The sequence below is a fragment of the Ursus americanus genome, chromosome 21 (genome assembly GCF_024610735.1).
Source record: "Ursus americanus isolate L20-20 chromosome 21, mUrsAme1.1.p, whole genome shotgun sequence".
In the NCBI taxonomy this organism is placed as follows: Eukaryota; Metazoa; Chordata; class Mammalia; order Carnivora; family Ursidae; genus Ursus; species Ursus americanus.
The window spans coordinates 20,498,263-20,521,710 of record NC_142147.1 but is presented as its reverse complement, the minus strand read 5'-3'; the positions used below and the strand labels follow the sequence as shown (position 1 = coordinate 20,521,710).

Genomic DNA, 23,448 nt, shown 5'->3' with positions numbered 1-23,448 from the left:
AGTGATGAAGTGTCAATAATTATTGGTCTCTAGATAACTCTCACGGAGAGATGGGGGTGAGACAAGCAAACGGGATAATACGCTATGGCAAGATGGAATTATACACAAGATTCTCTGTGGCGGGGAAAGGTCAGGGGATATTTTCAGAAATGTTTGATCCCTTAGCTCAGTTCTGAAAAATGTAAGATAATAAGGCACAGGAGGCAAAGGAGAGGGGAGCAGAGGGAGAAACACATTCACTGAATATTTACTATTTTTTAGGCACTGTGAGTTGTCACCTTTCTAACTTACAATATTTCTCTGAAGTAGGTACAGACATCCTTACAACTTTATAGATGTGGAAACTGATGCTCACAGAGGTAAAAGATTTGCCCACAGCCAGGAAGGGCCATAACCACGATTCAAACTTGGGCAGCTCGTCTTCCAAGCACATTCACTGAGCTGTGGAATTCTGCTCCCACCCCTGAGAAGAGCAGGGAAGGAGGAACCTGGAGCGAGCAATGGTGTGGACCCTTTAGGTAGGAAAGAGAGCCGCTGAAAATCCCTGGACGCCATGAATAGCAAAGAATTGTTGACAAATGGCCCTACATGGTGACATGAGGGCATTTGACTTACCTCTGCACTGAGCTCTGGGGTCACTTGAATGCCTCTGTATATCTTCTGGCCATTACCACTGCCCCAGGTCCTACTGCACCTGTGTCTCTGGACAGGCCTCCAACTGCGCTAAGTCAATATAAATGTATCCTTTGGACATAGTTTTGAAAAACTGTGCCTGGAGTGACCATAATCAGTAAGCATGGGCTTTTAGAGAGCAATAGGACTGTAGATATCTTTTGGGCAAGCCTCCTCATTCTGGACAAAAAAGAAATGGCCCAGAGTGAGGTAAGTCTTTATCCAAAGTCAGAGTTCAGAACCCAGGCCTCTGCTCACAGCAGAGTGATGTATATTTTTAGCTAATTAAACATCAGGTGACACTGCCTTCCTGACCCAGCAGTGTATTTGTGGGCACAGGAAAGAAAAGCAGCCTAGTACCCAAAATGGGTTCATAAAACTGCAGGCTGGGGAATCTTACTTCCTCCACCTGGTCTCATACTCACACACCTGGTCATCCTGCAGACTTCTCCTAGTCAATAATAAGCACCTATATCCACCCAATCGGTTGAGTCCGTCGTCACATGAAAATGATCCTTGACATCTTTCTCTCTCTCACCTGCCATAACCAATTCAACATAAAGTCCTGCTTCCGTTTCCAAAACACACCTAGGGCATGCATCCTTGTTTGCTGCCACTGCAAATTCCAAGCCAGCAGCCCTCTCTCCTGTTTAACTGCAATGGATCGCTATGCATTCATTCTTGCTTTCACTGGCTCACAGCCAAAACACTCTTTGTCAACAAATACAATCAGATCACTCCTGCTTAAAAAAAAAAAAAAAAAAAAAATCAAATTGCCCATTGCATTTGGGGTACAATTTCCTTGTCTACAAAAAACCCCCGTTATTCGTCTCTGTGTACTTTCTCAGAGTACAGTAAGCATCAGGCTTATGAATCTTTTTTAGTCCTCAAACGCCCCAAATCCCATCTTGCCTCAATGCTCTTACACAATCTACTCCTTCCATGGAATGTTCTCTCCCTACACTTATCTTAACTCTTCTGCATATTTTAATTCTCAGCTGAAAAAGAACACCTTTAAGGAAAGCTTTCCTCACTTCCCCTTATAGTCTCTCCCATATAAATTAGTTTCCCAATGATAGTTCCTTGCAAACTCTGAGCAATTACATCACATTTAATTATTCATTTATTAGCAAACTGTTTGACTTTGAGTAAGTCGTTCAATTCTCTGAGCTTCCTCATCCCCGCCTATAAAATGGGCATACTTTGCAGAACAGTTGAAAGGACTGGAATTAAAGCACTAAATAGGCATTCGGTGACTAGCTATGAAAACTGTGATTCTTAAATTCCATCCATAGCCCAAAACAATACTCCGCACAATGGAAAATCAATCACGGCGTAAGACCCAGAGCTAAGGTGACTATCAATCAGAACAGAGAGACTTTTCCGGAATATTGCCTCCCCAAGAGGAAAGCTCAGAAGCCATCTGTGTATACAGGCCACCGTGCATTCCATTTTGACCTATGGAAACACCATGATTAGCTCTTAGCCACAAAAGAGGCCACTGAAAAGGGGAGAGAAACATACACAACTGGGGAAAACACTGAAATACAGCTTATGCTGTGTACGTTCATCTGTCTTAAGCTGAGGACACTAAAGAAAGATTTTTGTAAAAAGCTTTCTGCATTGGATAACAATGATTTCTGCCTTTCCTTTCTCAACACAGACAGTCAAAGCTCCAACGTTCATAAAAATTGGAACACAGAGCTCTCTTAAATCCTGTTGTCCAAACCATAGACTATTTCCAAAGCAAGCCAGTACCAATCTTGAATAACATTTCCAATGGTTCTCCTGAAGCACAAACACATTTAAATGCGCCTATTCACAAGTTTAAAAAAGAATGTAAATGTATGCACATACGAACATTGAAATAGCCTTCTGTGAGTCCGTTTAATAAGCCAATCTCTTAGTCCACCCAGCAAACAAACTAGAATTAGAAATCAGAAGCGCCACTGTCATTATGCATACCTGTAATTCATTTTAAGAAGTTCACATGTTCCAGAAAAGTTGTCTGCATACCACCATTTTGTAAATTGGATTATATTTCTAAAAACACTGAAGGAGGTAGCTGTTTTAACTAACATCTGAATGAAACCTTCGGCAAAGTGAAGAATAATTTTTGTCATATGAATAATTGGCATCATTAAATTCATTTTGTAAACAAGGGACACTTGTACCATGTTTAGATTCAAGCAGATGATCCATCTGCTCTTGGTTTGGGGATTCATTCATTCAGTGAGCATTTTTCATGCATTTGCTATTCATGTATTCATTCTACAAATATTTACTGAGTGCTTACCATATGCCTGGCACTGTATTAGATGCTGAGGATACAGGAATGAACAAGAGAGATGATATCCTTTGTCCTCCTCAAGCTGGTAGCTGGTACTCTAGTGGGGCAAGGTGATGATAAACACAGATAAATAAAAACATACAATACAATCTCAAGTAGATATAATGTTACAAATAAGAATAAAGCAGTCTAAGGGGAAAGAAAGAGATGGACTGCAGAGGACTGGAATGTTGGGTGGGTGCTTCTGCTGATGGGAGAGCCAGGAAGTCCTGGTTAAACAGGCAAAATGAGGGAGCAAGCCAGGAGAAAGCCTTGGGGCAGGGTGCTTCAGGCAGAAAGAACTGCAAATGCAAAGGTCCTGAGTCTGGAGAATGTTTATGTTTGAACAATAGCAAAAAGAAAAGTGTGGCTTGAGTGATCCAGGGAAGGGTGGGAAGATCAGTATGGTACTCAAGAATCAGCCCACGATGCACCTTCTAGACTACGCGTGGAGGTTTGCGTGAGGCAACTGTTCTCAGTACCAGTAGGCAAGGAATAGAAGACTCAATCCACACATTTCTTCCCACCATGGAAGGGATGGTGTTCCAAATAAATTAACATGCTTATATCTTTTTCCTTGTATCCTCTTAATTCTGCTCTTAACTTCTCTGCCTCTATTGCTCTTCCCTCCCTCGCTCCCTTCCTTCTTTCATCGTTTCACAAATATTTATTTTGTACCTATTGTGTTCCAGGCAATGTGCCTATGGATCTGATGGATGCCCTCTGCCCTGTGCATAGAGAAAAGTTCTCCCTTCTCCCCACACACTCCCCATTCATATCAAAACTAGAATCTGTTGCACGAGCTTCTCTGCTGGGATAACCTGTGAGTCAAACACACATAAGTTGGAATCCCAGCTCCACTATGTACCTGCTGTATTGTATTAGGCAGTACATATAATTTTCCTGTTGTCTCAATTCTCTCATCTGCAAAATAGGGATAATAATACATACTTTGATGGAATGTTTTAATAATTTCTAGTTTTATTTATAAGCCAGTGATTATTATTATTACATTACTATTTCTGCTTGTTTCTTCCTTTACAACTTGAGCCTCAAAGTGAAAGGAAAGACATAGTTACAAGGTTTGGTATGAGGCTAAAACTGTCTTCTGATTCTCTAATGTTCTAGAATATTGTATTTCTGATTATAGGATATAACCCATGGGATCTGACAACCCAAGATGACCCAGCATGGAAGCAGCTGGAAAGCTGTTTGTGCCTGTGGGAGATTGTGTTAATGGCCTCAACTCTTCCTCCTTCCCTGTATCTACACCCTTTGCCATACAACTCTGAAATTCCTCTCACTAAAAAAGCAGATTTTATTTCTCCACCCCTTATCTTTTGATCTGGCCATGTGGTATGCTTTGGCCACAAAAGCACGAGGTAGAAGGGACAGTTTTCAGTCCTAAGCCTGCACCCCAAGAGGCCATGCATATATCTGCATGACATCTTGTGCCGTTGCCATTGCCATGAGAATATGCCCAAACTAGTCCCAGAAGGGGGATGAGAAATACAGGGAGGTGAGCAGTTACCCTGGCCTAGCTCAGTCTGGATCAGGCAACCCCAGCCAACCCACAGAGGAGAGCAAATAATTGTTATTTTAAGCTGCTGTATGCTGGAGTCATTCATAACCTAGTATTATTATGGAGATCTTTGATATACTATTTTAATTTAATCAAAATATTTATTAATAGACATTATCAATCAACCAAACATATTTATTGGACTTCTATATTTAATACACCGGGGGTGAGGATACAGGCATAAATCAGAAGGATATCATCCCCGCCCTTGCAGAACTTATAGTCTCGGTGAGGGAGGAAAACAAAGAAATGCTACTGGTCAGAGTTGAAAAGGGTCTGTTTCAGAGAAGGGGGTTGCCTGGAGTCAGGGTTTAGCCTGAAATGATTGGCTGACTACTCCTAGTGGTGGAAAGGGGAACTGCATCTAAGAGGTGCTCTCACTCTTAAGAAGAGTAGGACTTAAAAACCGCAGAATGTCAGCTCTGGAAGGATCCTCCCCTGAACTTCTCTTGGGTGAGCTCTCATTTACAGCTAGGCTCAGAGAAAGGGAATGAGTTACTCAGGGTGACTCAGGGAATTCGTGGCAAATCTAGGACAGGACACCTGTCCCCAGGATAGGCACATCTAATTCTTATATGACCTCAGATGGGTCTGTCAGTAAACTTTGAACTGCCATAAAATTCTTAGCCAGAAGTTTCATTACTAACACCATTTAAAGTAAGATTAATCTCCACTATTATTATAATTCATAATTGTAACATGACTCCTTTCTCGCTCAGGGCATTTAAGGTATGATAATAACTAGACCTCATAATTAATAACAGTAATTGATGCCTTTCATTTATTGAGCCTCTACTCTAAGCACAATTTTGATGGCTTTAGATATGTGGGCCCATTTAATCCCTGCAACAATCTAGGCACAGAGAATAAGCCCCATTTTATAGAATTGGAAACTGAATGTCAGGGAGATAAAGTCTTTGCCAAGTCATAAGGCTAGTAAGAGGCAGAATCAAGGAATCGGACACTGATCAAAGGCCTGTGGTTTTTCTACTTTGCTCTGCAGACCCAGTTGTGGCAACCTTTATCTGAAATGCTGGTTCACAAATAGCATTCTTGTTCCATCTTTCTCAATGTTCTCCCTCTGCCTAGAGAAGGCACGACTGGAGCCCACCGCAATGTGATAAAACTATCTCCCTCCTTGGATCTTACCTCACTTTTTACACCTTATACCAAAGGATGCCTCTGGAGCAGGAAGCTTTGAGAAGACCTGGGGGAGCCTGGAGCTTCTAAGTGGAAACAAGGAACTGACTCAGCAGGGCCTGGCTATCTTCACAGTCTGAGGAGAGGCACATCAAAGGGAGGAGAGCCTGGTACCTTTGATGAAGGAACCAACAGGAAATTATTAGCCTCATGCTGACAAGGACAAAGACAAGAAAAGCGCCATTTGGGCCTCATCTCTCTCTGGACTAGAAGAGGCAGGAAGCATAAGGGGCTGTTTAATCCCGGCTCCAGAGCAATGTGAACCCTGGCTTCCTCCCTTGAAGAACAAGGTGAAGGAAAGGTGAGGCAAGTTAAGATAAACACCCAAACTTCAGGCTGCCTGGATGAACTGAATCTTTTAATTTAAGCTGTCAGTGGGTTCTTTCTTCTCTCACTCTCTTTTCCTTTTTTAATCTAAACTGTAATCACACAATACTCCACCCAAGTGCTTGATATGGATTTCTAAGACAGATCCTAACATAGTCATAAAAAAAAAATCCCTTCTGAAATGTGCACTTTGTACTGTGTCTATGTGTAGGTGTGTTTAAAATGTCACGAACTGGAATACCTAACTCTAGTTCCTAGGAATTAATCACTTAGAAGAGTGAAAGGGGGAAATTAACTTGCTTTAACACTTATAAGACTCTCCAAAGCAGGCGCCAAAATAGAACTTACTGAATAGACGTTATGGTTATCTTTCTGTAAGAACTAAAACTCTTAAAAAACAAAACAAAACTCATTTTTCTCCAAAATTGCTTTGCAACCCCCCGCCCCCCACCAAATTAGGGCTCAAATGCAGGTCACAGACTCTCACAGATTCCTCATAGGGAATAAAGGTGTAGAAAGTTTTTTGAGGGTAGGGGGTGGCCTTTTTTAAAGTAACAATTCAATGAATTTTAGTTAAATGTGTAAATTTGTGCGAACACCACCACCATCTGATTTTAGAACATTTTCAACACCAAACAAAGTTCCCTCATTCCCATCTGTAGTCAATTCCTATTCATACGCTGAGCCAGGACAACCACTGATCTGCTTTCTGTCTCTATAAATTTGCATTTTCTGGACATTTATATAAAAGCATCATACAATATGTGGTTTTGTATCTGGCTTTTAGCATGTTTTCAAGATTCATTCATAATGTAATATGCACCAGTATTTCTTTTCTTTTTAATGCTGAATACTACTTCATTTTGTGGATATACCACATTTGTTTATTTGGCAGTTGATGGATATATGGGATATTTTCAAATTTTGACTATTACGGATAATGCTGCTATGAACTTTCAGATACATGGCTTTGTGTGGATATGTTTTCCACTCTCTTGAACAGAATCAGAGGCACAGAATTTTTGGGTTGTGCAAAGGGCTATTGACACTGATAGACACTAGGCTGCATCTGATTCAGATATGCTATGTCAGTGGAATTCTACCAAACAATTCTTAACTTACCTTTAAAATCAGCTGATACTACCTTTCATGAGTGGGATGGTCTAAAAAAAAGTCCCCAAAAAACAAATACCAACCAACCAAACAAACAAAAACAACTGCTCTCATTTGGTGAATTCTGAACAGAAAGTGGAGGGCAAATTCCACCTAATATCAGATCACACGTGTCCAGGCTCCGTCTGTGGACATGCCTCCAAAACGGAATTAATTGAAAATTTTCTCATGTATCAAGAGATGCCCTCGCTATCACAGATGCTGGTCATCTTTATGTATGTGTAATTAGACTGACAATGGCTTCACGGTCCCTTTAATGCCATGAGGAGAGGATGAGAAAATGCTGACATTAGTTAGTAGCAGAATAAGCGCAAAATCCAGGTAACTCCAAAGGAGAGTGTAACTTCTCTACAGTGTAACTTCATTCATGAGCGAGGGGGCGCGGTGTGAGCACCCCATCACGGTCCCTACGCCCCGCCAGAGTGAGGGGACTTGCGGCGGCAGCCTAGGACACACTGGAAGTTTTTGGGCTTAGGGCACACGGGAGTGGCAGATGAAAAGACAGCACCAAAGGGGTTGAGAGGAAGCCAGAGTGTGGAGAGGCTCGGGTCAGGGCCCATCCTGAGGAGGCGGCAGAGGCAGGTACCGCGTGCGACTCACCCGCACGCTCCGGAGAAGCGCTGGGCCTCCGTGGCCTCGCCAGTAGCTCGCTCGCACCTGGCGCGAGTGAGGCGGGGGAGCGCGGTGTCCAGCACCCAGAGGCCTGTCACCTTGAGGCCTCTGGGACGTGGGGGTGGCGGGGGGGGCAGAGGAGCAAGGGAAGCGGGCAGCGCAAACCTAGCACCCCCTCCCCCAGCCGAGGAATACGCAGTTTAAAGGCCACGGCCACGACGAGGGCGCGAGACGCGCGCTGAGGGCGCGGTGGGATCCCGGAGGCCGCGCCGACGGCGGGCGCGCCGAGGGGGAGGAGCGGCGTGCCCGGAGAGCCCGCCCCGCCCGCCGCCCCCGCGCACGCTGCAGGGCGCCGGGCAAACCCACCGATCCTCGCGCGCTCGCAGCCATCGGTGTGGCCGTGGCCTTTAAACTGCCCATTCCTCCGCTGGGTGGGCTTCGGCCGCCCCTTCGCCTCGCCCGGCGTTCTGCTGCCTTCCCCTTTCGCGGACCGTCCGAGGCTTTCTCCTTACTTGTGCTCGTTTTCCGTTAACTCCTCAGCTCCTCTCCTCCCCGTCTCCCCGCTCTCCCTCCGCGCCCTGCTTACCCTTCTCCTACCCGGGCCCGTCACCTCTCCCCCAGTTTCCCATCCTCATCCCTGTCCCTCCTGGAGATTCCTTTCCCCCGTTTTCCCTTTGCTTCTTCACCGTGCTTCCGCCTCTTCTTTTTCCGCCACCCCCCACCCTGGAAACTTGTTCCAGCCAGGGGTCCCCACCGGGTCACAGTCGTTCCCCTCCACCATCAGGCCCGCGGAGTGTGTGGGTCCCCACACCGCTTCGGGTACCATGAGCGCCCCGCCCAGTCCCTGGCGTGATTCCGAAGCCCCCACCTCGGCTGCCTTTTCTTCCCCGCCACTCCGCGAGGGCAGGAAGCGGCCCGGGTCTCCCTCCCTCTAGCGGGTCCTCCCAGAGGGATAAAAGAGAGGGCCGAGGGAGGATGCGGGCGCTGCACCCTCAGGCCCTCTCCCCCGCAGAGGCGCACTTCCCGCAGAGCCTTGGTGGGTGTGCGGCGAGGGGTCCCTGAGGCAACAAGTGACGCTGCCTGCGGGCGCCGTTGGTACCTGCCTGAGGCGGGGGCCCAGGCACCCTCGTGGGTGGGTGGCGGGCGCAAGGCCGACTCTGGCGAAACGTTCCCCGCGCCCCCCTCCGCACAGGAATCAAGGCGGAGGTGGGGGGACGGAGAGAGAACAGAGAGACGTGGCTCTTCCCAAGTCTGAAGTCTCCCTCCCCAGGTTTCCCTACCCGTGCCCCAAGCAGAGTTTGCGAGAAATGGGGGAGGCACAGGGTAGAAGCCGCCGACGTGGAGGGATTTTCGGAAGGTGGGGTGGTAGAGTGAGGAAAGACAATTCCCGATTGCCTCCCCCGCTTGGGCGATGCTTTCCTCCAACCCACCATCCAGGCCTCCCGGGCAAGGGCCCAGCCTGGCCAGCTGGAGCGGATTTGGGCGAAGGAGGAAAAAGGGGCTCCCAACCCCTCCCCGGTTTCCCTCCGCCGCCCTCCCTGATTGGCTGTGCGTCCCTGGAGCCCAACTTCAGTCGCTCCAGACTCTGTCTGAGCCCCAAGGGAGCGGGAGTGCAGCGACCCGGGGCAGGCCACGAATCCGGGGGTCGTCATCTGTGGGGCCCCCGGGGGGAGGGGCGCGGACGGGGTCGGCCCCCGCAGCCTCTGCCAGGCCCAGCTCGCCGCGTCTCGCGGCCTCGGCTCCTCTCCGCCCCCCGCCCTTTCCTTCCCTCCCAGCAGCGGCCTCCCTCCTCCTCCGGCCCCCCCACCCCGCCCGCCACCTCCCCCCGGTTTCTCATTCCTGCCACTAGCGCGCTCGGCGGCTCATTCCGCGGCCGCCGCCAGCCGAGGGGAGCGTCGCGAGCAGATGCCGCGGGGGCCGCTCGCAGCCGCCGCCGACTTGTGAATGGGACCCGGACTGAGGCCGGGGTTGACACCGCTCCGCTCGTCTTGTGCCAGGGACCGACGGCCCGGAGCTCGCGCCCACCCTCCAGGGCCCCAGGTGAGGTTCGCCGCCAGTCCCTTCCTCTCGACTGGATGGGGCTTTTTGGGGTGGGGGGTGTCTCTTGATGAGCATGTCTGGGGGTGGGGGGAAGGAGGTCTGACTGGAGAAGGTTTCACTATTGCAACGCAGAAACGGGGGGGGTGGTGGAGGGCGGAGGTAAGAGATTTGTTTAAAAATCAAAAAGGGAGAAGGGAGCCAGCTGTGGGCGCGGGCGGCGCGGAGAGCAGAGGCGCCAGATGTGCGCTCCAACCGCTCCCTGGCTCCGGCCTCCTCTGGGGTCTGCGCGGAGGCCGCGGGAGAGGGGCTTTGCGCGGGGCTGGGGCAGAGGCTGCAGAGCTGCGCTCCGGACGCGCCGACTGCCCGCGGTCGGGTCTCTGGGGAAAGTCGCCCCCGGCGCGGGGCCGGCCCGCCCGCCCGCCCGCCGGCGCTGCACCTCTTTCCGAAAGCGGCGACGTGACCGCGCTCTGCAGGGTTCCTACCCTTTCCCCCAGGTCCCCGCCGAGCGCTCCCGGGGCTCAGCCCTCCTTGCGCGACCGCGGGGGAAGCCCTGGAAAGCGGAAGGAACCCGGCTCGGGTCGACTGCGGCCCCGCACTTTAATAGCCGGTCTTTGGGTCCGCTGACTGCGGCTGAGGGGCGGCCGACTGCGGTGCGCGCTCCAGCCCTCTAGTCGGAGTCTGCTCGGGAGCTCCGGGGGCCGCCTGTTACCTCCCGCCAGCCCAAAGGGAGGTCCGCGAGCGGCTCAGACTCGGGCTCGGGTTGTCTGGGGCTTGCGAAGCCTGCCAGGGTCAACGTTAACTTTGCGAACCAAGCCTTGCCCTAAGCCTGCGCCTCCTCCCAGAGCGCGCCAAGCCTCTCCCGCTCCCCGCACGCACGGCCCTCCTCCCTTAGCTTTGCCCCGGAACGCGAGGCGGCAGGATGGGAAGGGTGGCGAGGAGAGACCTTTTCCCCCGCAAGCCGGGCAGAAGTGTAAGGAGGGCCCGCTTCGCTCTGTGAAGAAAAGAATCCCCAGAGAAAGTGGGGTCGGGGAGGGCCCCGGGTCGCGCTTCCTTATCCCTTTTTCGCCAAGGCCCTCCTTTCGCTGGGGCGGTAGGGTGTGTGTAGGGGGGTGCTCCTCACGCCTCTCTCTCCCGGGTGAAAGGTTTTCTAGATGCTAGAAAAAGCCCTGTTGCTTTTGCTGATAATGCAGCAGGAATTTCACGGGCCATCGCACTGCTATTAAGAAATTACATCTTTTAATTATTTAATAATGCCATCCCTGCAAGACGACGGATTGTCCCTCAGGGATGGGGGTAGCGGGTTGTTCCTGAAACCCTGCTATAGGGGGGTATGGATCTGTCTAAAGTCTTCTCTCCAGTTTACCCCTAAAAGAAATCTTGTTCGGGTGGTTCTGAAATCTTTCCTTGTTTTCCTCTTCGAATCTTTCCTATCAGGTTAATATGAGGCAGGGAGTAAGTTTTCGGTTTAATCAGAGGGAAGACACGATAATTAATCTGGCAAGAGGATGGATCAATTCTTTATCACTTGGGCTTGCAGCAGACATCGATGGTTTTGCGGGGTGTCTGGCTTTCCCGGGGATGGGAATGTACAAGTGTTCTCAGGAGCGAGGATCAACCAGCATCGCTTCAGCACATTTGCCAGGCTAGGCTCTGAGGGCTAGAGCCTAGCACCATGGGAGAGAAGAGAAGGGGCTGACCTTCATTTCATTAATCCTGAAATTATTTTTCCAATACACGAGAGATGCAGACATCAGAACACAGAAGGAGTCCCAGCCCAACCCTAGCTTCAGGGAGCCTGGTCTTCTTCCAGCAGAACAAAGGAATAAAAGTTGCAAAACAAAGGGACAGAGTTGTGGTCAATACCAGACAGATCCTGTAGCTCCTGGTCACTAAAGTTTCTTACTCCTGAGCTCTGATTCCAAGTTTTAGAGTTGGCCAGTGGGCCCTGGAATTCGAACCTCCATGCAAAACTGAAATCCTGCCTAGTACAAAGAGATGTGAGTAGTTTTCAAATATAGACCAGGGAAGGGCATCTGAGAGGCCAGGAAACTTTTGTTTGAGTGAGAATTATCTTTACATCTTACTTTTGAAACATTGCAAATTAATGCATTAAAAATGTGTTGCCGCCAGGCTTTATTGTTAATAACAATTATTGTTATCATTTTTGTTGTAATTTGCATAAGCTGGCCATTTTATTACATTGTTTGAAAAAAAGGAATACCTTCCCAACACACAGGCACCCCTGGAGTGGGGGATGGGGAAGGAGAATGAAGAGGATGGAGATTGTGGATCATCTGTTGAGGCCCAAACATGTAGGTTTACTCAAACTGGGCTTATTGCTTACTAGAAAAAAGAGGCTTTTAACATAGTTCAAATTGAAGCAGTGGACCATCTTGATAGCACTTCAGAACTTCGATTATGTTCAGTATTCTTATCAGAACACCAGACAGTAAAATTACTAGAAACCTAAATTCTATTTTCAATTAAGATGCAATCTTTTGTTAATTTGAGAATTAAAAAAAAAAAGTCTCGGCTCTATTTTTTTATGACCCAGAACTCTTGTTTCCTCTTTGCAGGGATGGCAGTGGATGTGTGTTTGTTTATTTGTGAGAGGAGAGGGGGACTGGGTTGGAGAGCCATGCCATGATTTGGGGGAATACAGATCAATTTCATGCTCCTTTAATGCACTTGTCTTCATAATTCATGGTTTTTCTTCCTCTTTGAATAGAATTACATGGCTGCCTTGTAAAGATTCTGGTTTTGGGGACCCTCGTATGGGAAACGCTATGACTTTGACCTCAAGGCTTGATTTACAATGCCAGAGCTACACTCCCATGAGCCTAGTGTGTCTCGGAACCTTGCCCGTGAATGTCTGTGACTTATGAAGTTGACAGTTCACATAAACTTTGATACGTGATATTCAGATCTATTTTCAGAACCATCTAAAGGAGATCTGCAGATCTGATTTTAGTTTTCCTCCATTTTCAGTACGTTTATTTATGTAGGCAAATGTTTAAGAAACATAACCATTTTGTTTATTTATTTTCAGTATTTTTTTCACTTTGATCATAGGCATACCTAATCATTAATAATGATAAGACACTGGTCTATGGAGTTTGAAAGTAGGTAGCAAACATTTTCTCTTAAACTGTCAAGTTTGCAGAATGACTGTGAATTCCTCAGTCTTTTTCCTGGAAAATCTGAGCACTGTGTAAATTCACCAGCCAATGATTTAAGGGATTGAAATGTGGTTGGGATTTTTTTTTTTTCCCCGTCTTATAAAAATGGTCATTGTTTCAGAAAAAGTTACCTAGTTCGTCTGGAGCCCCCATTCTAGATCTGCCAAGCATTTGGGTTGTCAGCCTTTCCAATCCAATGTTATTGCCCCTAAAATATGTAAAGATCTTTGGTCTATGTGGGCTAGGGGAGAGACATCAACAGGTATGTTAAAAAGAAAAAAAAAAGTAAAGCTGGAGAAAGTTGGACAAATTCTAGCACAACAGTAGTACTAAGAATCCATGAGGATTCCATCAGGATTACTGTGATAGCCATCCACAGCCTCTTCTATGGGCAGGAAGGACTAAAGAAAACACTCGAGGATGATAATTAGACATCTTTCTGCTATAATTTTACCCTGACATTGAGAGCCTTGTGCATCTCTGGAAATGGGCTCCTTCGCGGAAGATTGCACTTGTGGCCACTAGAGGGCAATGGCGCCCTTCTCCAACTTTCTGCATGGGCCCCATCTGCTTTTGAGGGCACCATGAAAAGCGGTTTTGTTACCACCAGCCTTGTCTGGCCCTCTCAGGAGAGACCGAACTCAATCTAGCTATGGTTCAGGCTACCGCCTGAGCAGTTTGTCAGGATTAACATCTTTCTAGTCGGTGGATCCGTTACCTTCAGCCTCTTCTTCCCATCTTGGAGTTTACTAGAAAGTTGGAAAATCTTGTAACTTGAGATTGTCTGAGCAGGAGATGCGTGGGGGCTGGGCTGCATGATATACCAGGTCAGCTCTCACAGAGGCTGTGATCTGGGAGGATTTTCTGGCTTTTTTTTTTTTTTTTCCTGCCAGAAAGAGCATCATTTGAGACTCCGAGGGGAAGCGAATGAATAAAGAAGAGAAATATTAGTGAGATTGCTGTGGTATCATTGCCTATTCTTTCAAGAGGGTTTGAAGACATCTGCAAGACATATCTAATTTGCAAAAAAGGAATAGCAGTTTGATCTTTGGTAAACACTTTGGGGCATGGAGCTTTAATATAACTGTAAATGTTTTACTATTTATTACCTTTAAACCATTCTTGATATTGCTGTAAAAAAAAAAAAAACTAAATTTAGCAGAGAGTAAAATTGAATTCAAGATTGGTCCTCATGCACTGGAGTTTAATCATTTGACTTTTTTTTCCCCCTCAGTGATATGGAAATTACTTCTTATGATTAAATTGCATATTTCAGGCTGCACAAATTTATATTTGTTACTGTTTGATAGTGTCATTATGAAAGTTCAGAAGAATAATGTAAAAAAACACTAACGCTATATTATAATTAAGAGGAAAGCTCTATTAAAAAAAAATAAGTACTGTCTTAAGTGGATTCCTATTTGTATTTTTTTAAACTGAATACAATTGCCTCCTGGTGAGTCAGCAGTGCAGTTTCTTGCAGCTCTGAGTGTGTTGGAATGCAAAGGCCGTTGATGAAGAAGGAATCAATGCAAATGGATTATGGGAAGGAGTATTAAGTAACTCAGTGGAAAGTAAGACAAAGTGTTTTGTAAACCAATGCTCACTCACCACCGGACAGTTTATTTAACTGAAAAAAAGAAAGTGCTTTTAAATTGTAAGGGCTTGTGAATAATGCATGTTTGTTAGAACTAGAGGCAAAATTTCATTGTTATTGGGTTTAATTAGTCATCAGACTGTTGCAGAGTTCCAGAATTCTTATGCAGATAAATCATTGTTCTCATGGTCTGTCCGGTTAAAATTTCAGCTCAGGCAGAGAATCTGGTAACCCAGGATATTAAGTGAGATAGGAGGATGGGAGAGAAAGGAAGAAAAGAGATAAGGGAAGGGGGGAAAAGTGTGAGAGAGTCTAATGGTGCTGTTCCTCATGGTAGGCCAAATACTGGTGTCCCCCTCCCTTTCTCTCCTTGAGACCCATGTGCGGTCCTGAATCCAGAAAGCTGTCACTAACAGGTTTACAGGCCACAGAAAACAGTGGCTGGGATCTTATTCTATTGCTTTCTGGCACTGAGAACTCCTCACAGGATACTGTGAATTTTTCTCGAATTTTTCTGGGTTTTGCAGGTGAAGAAAAACCTTCATTCGCTTCCTCCACGAATTCCCTTCTTTGCCAGAAAACCGCATGATGTGGTCCTCTGCACTTGCATGATTTCACTAATTAAGAATTTGTAGGAATTTCTGGAAGATACTGACTTTGGGTGCAGTGTCTTCCACACTATGATGGTTACCTAACGTAGCAACAGAAGTGGTGAAGTCTGCTCCAGGGTTTTAGTTTAAGACGCATGAGATCTCTTTTCAGCCATCATTAGGCTCCATCAGGGAGTACAAACAGTGAGAATTTCGAGTAGTATCCCCGCCACCAGTGGTGTTTATTCTCAGTAAGAACCAGCACAGATGCAGACAGGGATAGACGTTATGGGATACAGTGCTGTGCGACCACTCTCACCACGGATCTCTGGGAAGGCGTTACCTGTGATCACACCCTGACGCTCTGACTACTTCCATCATCCCCGAGGCTCAGGCTTGGACCAGCTATTCAGACAGCAAGAAAATAGGGTGAGGAGCGTGAAGCCAAGGTGTGCAAGTGCAGAGTTAGATCCTTGTCTTTGTTTAACATTTTGATATTTTGTTCATCATGGACTTTCTCCGTTCAACACGATTTTATAAAATATCGCATTACAATATTATTCATCTTGATTATGGAGTTTTTTGGCAAGCCCTTACATTTTGTGCCCAAGGACAGTGCCTCACCTGACTCACCCTAATTCCAGCCCTGCCAAGTCCTTTGATCCATCTCAGCTCCAGCTCCGATGCTTCGAGGGTATATGACTGAGATTAAGCAACATAACATCTCTAAGACTCAGATACCTTATCTGTTATAAGGGAAACCATAATAACACTCATGTCCTAGAATTGTTAATGGTAAAGTGAGAATGGAGTGCAGTGCCTGATTCATGATAAGCACTCACTAAACGTTCAGTCCTTTTGTCCTCTCAGACCTGGGCTTCGGCTTTATAGACGATAGCAGTTCTTTCATATAATTACGAGGCCAAAATCCTGCACTGAGCATTCACTTTAGATTGAGGCCTCTACCAATTAGGGATGAATTGTTTATTAGTGCCTCCCTTTTTTGAATTATTTCCTAAGTTTAAGTGATCCATCCCTCTTCCATTTAAAATATTTAAGAGGCAGTTGAGATTTTAGAGATAATTATGGCTTTTGAAAAGTGCCTGCCTCCTTCTCCCACCTTTGCATTTTTCTCTCTGTTCCTTCTACATACGGGTTCCCTGGTAAGTTGCCCTGAAGTACTATCTTAATGGGAAAGTTTGCTAACCATGCGATGTTGAGATATTCATTACAAGGTTTGCTTTCATTTAAGAGGGGCTCATTACTATTCCAGACTAGCTTAAATGATAATTAGCCCCATGATAAATCGTCTCCATTTCAAGCGTATTCCTGTTTGTTTTTCAGGTAAATGTAGTTTGGGAATTTAAGGGGGTGGAGCAGTGACCATTTTGACTGATGAAGAGACTACGGCTGAAGAGCCTCTTGCCCTGCCCGTGGTCTTCCTCAGGCCCAGGCAAAAGCACAGTGATTCGGTACAGCATTGAAAATATCAGGAACCCTCATCCCCCCCTCCCCGCCCCAGCCCTTAATAGTTTTACAACTGTGTTCACACTCAATGGCACAGTCAGCCTGGGCTTTCCAAGGCTCCTGGACCTTCCAGGTTGTCCTGCTGTGTCCCATCTGCAGCCTTCTTGTGTCATGTGTTTCTACCCTAGGCCCAAAGCCCCTCCTGAGCGCACCTTGCAAGGAAAGGAAATATCTCCCTGTGTTTGCCTGGAAAAGGGAAGGAAGAAGAGCCAACTTGTTCATATCCTACCATGTGCCAGGTGCTGTACCTGACACCTCACTTATTCTATGCCCTCACCCTGTGGGGAGGGTATGAGCATCTCCAGTATACAAATGGAGAAAATGACTCTTGGGAGCGTTCTGGACCCTTGTTTAAGCTCCTGGGGCTTGAGGAAGGAAAGCCGGGTTTCCCCGTCTGTCCGGAATCCACATGCTCCGAAGCTTTCTACTGTGTGTGCAAACTGGGGTCTCCCTGGATTTCTAGAGAAAAACAGTTGGACCGAGAGCTGAGCTGACTGCTCAGACCCTGTGCCCCTATAAAATCCCAAACCTTATCCATCATAAAAGGAGCTTCTGAGATCTTCTGGTCTGACTATTCTTTCAGTATGTTTTCTGTTTGCCATTAATCCTGCAGCTTCGTACATGTCCTGATGACAGCCTGCTACCTACCTCTCAGGGAACGCATCACACTAGCCATGACCCCTTAACTCTGTTCATTAAAATTCCCCATCATAGAAGGACCTAAAATATCCCTCTTTTGTAACTTTCTCCTAATAGTTATTCTTTGCCCCTGCTCTCCATCACTTTTTCCTCCTCCTGACAGCCCTACAAATATTTGAAAATCAGTATCAGATAATAGTTAAAATCTAACATTTATTGAGCATTTAGCTAGTTTCAGTTACTGGGCTAAGAACATTCTATATAATATGAGACTTATAGTGACTCTATAAACTGGTAAAATTATTGCTAGGCTCTTACAAAGAAAAACAAAACAAAACAAAAAAACCAAAAAACTCAGAAATTCCCAGTGTTCCAAAAAAACAGTAATTGGAAAATGCAGGCCCAGAGCCTTTCATTAAAGTGGTGACAGAGAACTTGGACCTGCTACTTCCTGAGTGAGGGGTGGACATTCCACTTTACCAAGTAGGAATCAGATGTGTGAAGTCACTAATGGAATTGTCAGCTATTCCAGTCAACCTTCGGTTAGAGATGAAGGTCCAAGGACCCAGAGAGGAGCCACGACTTGCCTAAGATCACGTGGTCATTTAGGGCAGATAAAGCAAGAACTGGGCAATCTTGGCTGTTAACTCAGTCTCTTACCAGTGTCTGTAAGCAAATTTGTTTTTGTGGGTTTTTTTAGATTAGATTTACTAGTGGTCTGATTTTTATTTAAACCTATCACTAGCTCCATTATCTATCTATCATCTATCATCTATCTATCTATCTATCTATCTATCTATCTATCTATTATCTATCCACACAAAGATACAACCTGTTATGTTATTAGGCAGTTAAGTCGTGACACCTATATATGGGGCTTTCTGTGAATCTCTATTTGGAAATCATAGTCAGTCAATCCAATGTCATTTGATAATATTTTGAAAACTGTACTATTAGACCTTGGCCTTCACGTCTGTCCTACCTTATAGTCACTATCATTAATATCTCCATTCCGTGTTTGCATAGGTAACAGAGTTGAGTGGCATCTCACCTTGCCACCTCTTGCAAACTCGATTTCAAACCCATTCCTTTGTCACTGACTTCAATGAAAGGCTCAGGGCCGGGCACACAGAAATAGTCATATCATAAGGCCTTCCCTCAGGGAGCTGCTGTATCAGTGGTCAGAACATACCATGTCTGTCTATCAAAACTCAAGGCTACAAACATAAGTGCAGCAAAGGGAGTACAAATTAATAAGGCCATGGGACCAATGAGTCACGGCCCGTACAGTGATCAAGGATGGTCTGGGGAAGGAAGGCATTTGTGGCTACCATGTCCTGATGATGGCTGGGGCATCATTAGTGATACGGGGTGCATTACCCCTGGTGCAAATCGTCTAGGCATTGGGAACTTTCCTTATTAGACATACTTCCTTAGGTGGAGTCAGACTATCTCTCCAGAGGTCACATTCTTTGATACAAGCCTTTGATGCCATGCAGAATGGATGTAGTTCTTCTTCCACATTTGTTACTCAGTATTTATTGCTTTCCAGGATGCCTTCTCCCCAGCCCTAACATCTCCAGAGTGAACACCTCATTCATTTTTGCTCCAGCTGTCCGCGGAGGGAAGGACTGAAGACAAAAATCTAGGCAGCTAAACACTAGACTATCCCCTTCCTTCCACACACTTCTTTTATTGCAGCCTGAGGCTACATTACATTAGCTTTTATTGCCAGTCACATCACCCAGAGGACTTATGCTCCACAGTTTATTTGTTTATTTGTTTTTCCTTATGTGCTGCTGTTAAGTCACATTTCCCCACCTGTCCCTGTGCACATAAGACATGACAGGTACCTTCGGTGGTTGTTAGCACAGGCTCTGAGTCAGACTGCCCTGCTGCCAATTTGGCCTTGTCACTTCTTAGCTGTGTAGATCACGTTAACCATTTCTCCACTTCCCCATCCGTATGCTGGGTTAGCAATGTCTACTTTGTAGAGTGGCTCTGGTATTAAACGCTATGAATACATAAACATTCTGAAACCAGTGCACAGGATGGGATTGCTATTACCCTTGTCTCAGTTCTATTTCATATTCTTAGGTTCAGTCCACGGATCCAGTCTCCCAAAACATTTTTAAGTTTAAATCTTTAGTCTGTTATCCAGAATATCTGTCATCCCTCATAGCCTCATGCTATGAGTTGCTTTACTTAGTTACTGACCTTGCTTGGTAAAAACAAAACAACAACAGCAATAAAAATAACCAGAAAAGGAGCAGGGGCAGAATCTTATTAAACAAGACACTTCCTGTTCAGTGATTCAACAGCCTGGAGTACAACAGTCTACATGCGCGTCATTCCTGGGAGTGCATATTTGTCATCTTGTTTGCTTGTTTGTTTGTTTGGCTGCATAGCAGTGGAACCCCCTCCTGTGTTTGGAGAATAGCTCACAATAGGATTCTCAGTAGAGAGAAGAACGCTCCTTTTACTCCAGAGGTGGTTGTACCAGCATCTGATTTCTGGGGCCACCCGGGTGGTAGAGTAAAGCTGTCCCTGCTCTTGTCTAGCAGAGACAGCTGCGTGACCTCCTCCACCTGTTCTGTGGAAGTGTCTCGTCTGTGGATCTGACTGTCCCAGCCTCCTGACATCCCTCTCCATTTTCTGAGCCTGCTTCTCTAGCCTTCCTGGAAGAATTGTGCTACCGTAGGTCTGATTCTGTTGCTTTGAACCAAGAAACCCAAAAGGCTTCATTTCCCTGCATGTTTTTGCAAGACTGTTGTGAGAAGTCTTACCCACTGCAATACTGAGTGGGTATCTGGCTTTTGAGCTCCTTTCGAATGTTGAAGAGAATATTGATAATTAGGTGCTAGGGTGTGAGGGTAGAACAGAGGGAGCCTTTATTAAACATTGAATAGTTTAATTTGGGCAAGAATTAGGCAAAATGTCAGTACCTGGACTGAAGCCTACTGATACAGCTTAGTAGATGAGGTGGGATTTCCTTGGGAAGCTATGGCAGACAGCATAAGAGCTAGTCACATGGATGGCAAATGGTCAGTTGGAAGGGATGGGGCAGGTTGTGTGGGCAAGTGGCCCATGGATGCTGGCCAAGGAACTATGCAAAATTCCCGAAAGTATTATCCAGGGGAAGCTACGGCCAGATTCAGGGACAAGAATCCAAATTGGATCCCTAACCCAAAGGCAGCTAAGTAGTAAAGAGTATGCTAATTCAGAGGCAAACATCTTGGAGAAGGCAGGAAGGAATACATAGAAACTCTCCAAACATGGATGGGAGTGTGAAAGATGCAGCCATAAGAATGGGCTAGTCTCCCCAAGTCATACCCTAGCTTCTGGAGGGACAGCTCCCACAGTGTCCTGGCAGCATGACCTCTGTGTTGGCCCAAGGGTAGAACGATAAGGTGACACTTATCAGTGCTTACAGCTGGGTGATTTCGGGCAGCGAGAACAGACAGGTATAAGCCACCTCTGAAGTTGGCTTCATACCATCCCAGGACAACTTTCCTCACCCACCTTTGTAAGAAATCAGCATCACCCTTCCAGAGAGGGAAGCCTTTGGGGCAAGCACAGAACTTCAGAACTGTCTAACGAGCCAGGTAGTTGAACATAGAATGGCTTTGATTTTGTGGTTGATGAAGCCCCTTTCCCACACCTGACTCCATTATCACCAAGCTGCTTGGGACTCTTGGAGCCATGCATTTCAATTTCTATGCGATACTCCGTGACTGGTCACCATGGACACAAATCCAGACCACAAACCACAGATGACTAACCAAACAGGTGAAGCTGGGTGGGCAGCTGTGTTAGTAGGTATCAACTTTCTATTATCTATTAAAGCATGCATATTTAAAGGTTTTAAATATTTAAAAATGTATTTAAAGTTTTTATAAAATATCTCATTGGCAATAGCAGCAAAACTGTATTTAAAATCCAAACCCAAGCTGAAGAATCAGAGATTATTTCTGCAAATAATTCCAATTCACAGCACTTTGACCTAAAGTATCCCAATAGTGACAGGAGATTGCTCTTGAACTGGCTTGCTCCCCTATATCCTTCGTATAGGGACACGGCTGTACTACAAGATATAGTTTTCATTGTTATTTTATTCTTGGGCACCTAAGATGCAGTATATAAATGAAGTGTCACTATTACTATTATTATCTTAGAGTAAAAATTGCAATGTAGCAGTTAAAGCTGGGCACGCTTGCCTTCGAAATAATGCATTGGTGATTCTTGTGTTTTATTCATCACCGCTCCTACTGCAAACGTCGCAAAGAATCTTCAACTTCAGCAAATCTCAGCGGTGCATTTGGGAGCATTAGTCAGGAGACTGATGCAGCCGGAGAGGATGTGTCTTTGAAGTGAGGGATGGGTCCTATGGAATTATTTCAGCTGCCCTCCCATCAACCCCATTGTTGTCGTGCCCTACGTTACAAGCCAGAGAGGCACCCAGTTTTCACTTAAAGAGTCATGCCTTGTGTCTTTTTCTTATTGGCTGCATAACATCTCATTTCTCACAAATGGAGAAAGATCACCTGTCAGCAAGTTTGCTGCCAATTGATGACAAATTTTCCCAAAATAGGCTGCCCGGTGATTCCCTCCCTGGAGGCCGACCAGACTAGTGCCACCCTGACATGGCTGATAAATAGCTGTGTGGCCTTGGGCAAGCCAATTAACCTCAGTTTCCTCATCTGTAAAGTGGCCTTTGGGGTCCTTTCCAGCTCTAAAATGGTCTGGCTCTCAAATCTTCCACAAATCCCTTGGCATGGTGCTTTTCGACTGTCACATCTCAGCATTCTAGAGAAAGCCATGTGAACAGAAACACCAGGAGGTGAAGGCACAGACTGGGCTTGCCCGAGCAGACTATGCCAGCAAGTGATAGTGGACAGAGTATGCCTGCAGGGTAATAAGTTTAGGACTCTGGAGTACACTAAATGCTAGATTCAGGGCTTTGGACTTCAATCCGCAGGCCCTAGGGAAACTTTGAAGGGTTTGGAGTAAGAGAGTGATGTGTTGAATGCATTATTAAATGATTTCTGGAACAGCAGTGAGACTTACTGATAGAAAAAACAGAGACCCTAAAAAGGGAAGCCAACAGGCAGGGGATTACAGCAGAGATGGTGAAGCAGGGACTAAGGTCACAGTAGCTGATGTGCACTGAGCATTTACCACATGCACACACTGTGCGCAGCCCTTCCCATAAATTATCTCAGTCCATCCTCACTGCAACCTCCGTGAGGTAGAGACTATAATTATCCCCATTTATAAAATGGAAACCAAGACTCAGGGTAGTTAAGCAACTTTCCCCGATGTGCAGTTAGTAAGTGGACAAGCAGGGATTTGAACAAAGATTCCATGTTCTCCACTGCTCTGTTGTAGGGACACAGAGGTAAGAGGCTTTGAGGGGCCATGAGATTTGCTACTGATCATGGACGAGGAGTGGGGATGGATATGTGGTAAAGTGCATAGAGTGCCCTGGATTTGACCTTCCAGGGATTACCTCATCACATCTTCCCAAACTCGTAAACAGGAGCCCCAAGATCACAGAGATAAATTGTTGCAAAGGATTTGAACTCAGGACTGAAAGGTCTAGAAAGCTTCTCCTGTGACTCTTCTATTGTTTCTAGGATTGATGGGTTCTTGGCTTTCTCCCTCCCCAGGATGACTTGAAGATGACACAGAGTGTTATATTTTCTGTCCTGTGTTCATATGACTTAAAGACTTGAAAAGATGTGTTACACAGAAAAGAAGTTATGCTTCTAATGTCCATGTGTTCTCTTGAAATTTTGGTTCCTCTCCAACCCTGGCATAGATGAAGATGCCCCATTAGTGTCATTTTGGAATAGTTATTTTGCAACCAGAGTTTACAGTGTAATTCTAGGGGGTGTTGAGAGAAGGCCTATAAAAAGCCAGCCTTTGTCCATCAGTGGGTACTCTCCATTTCTGTCATGTTGGCACCATGACCTGGTACA

The 23,448-nt window shown here is 46.0% G+C and overlaps 1 protein-coding gene across 1 annotated transcript in view; it reads left to right on the top strand.

The window, feature by feature from the left end:
- The first annotated feature begins 9,741 nt into the window (after positions 1–9,741).
- Positions 9,742–23,448, top strand: part of CDH11 (cadherin 11) — a 144,785-nt gene continuing 131,078 nt past the window's right edge. The window contains exon 1 of the mRNA XM_045814877.2: positions 9,742–9,935. The gene's annotated coding sequence lies outside the window, so the exon portion shown is untranslated. The remainder of the gene's footprint in view (positions 9,936–23,448) is intronic.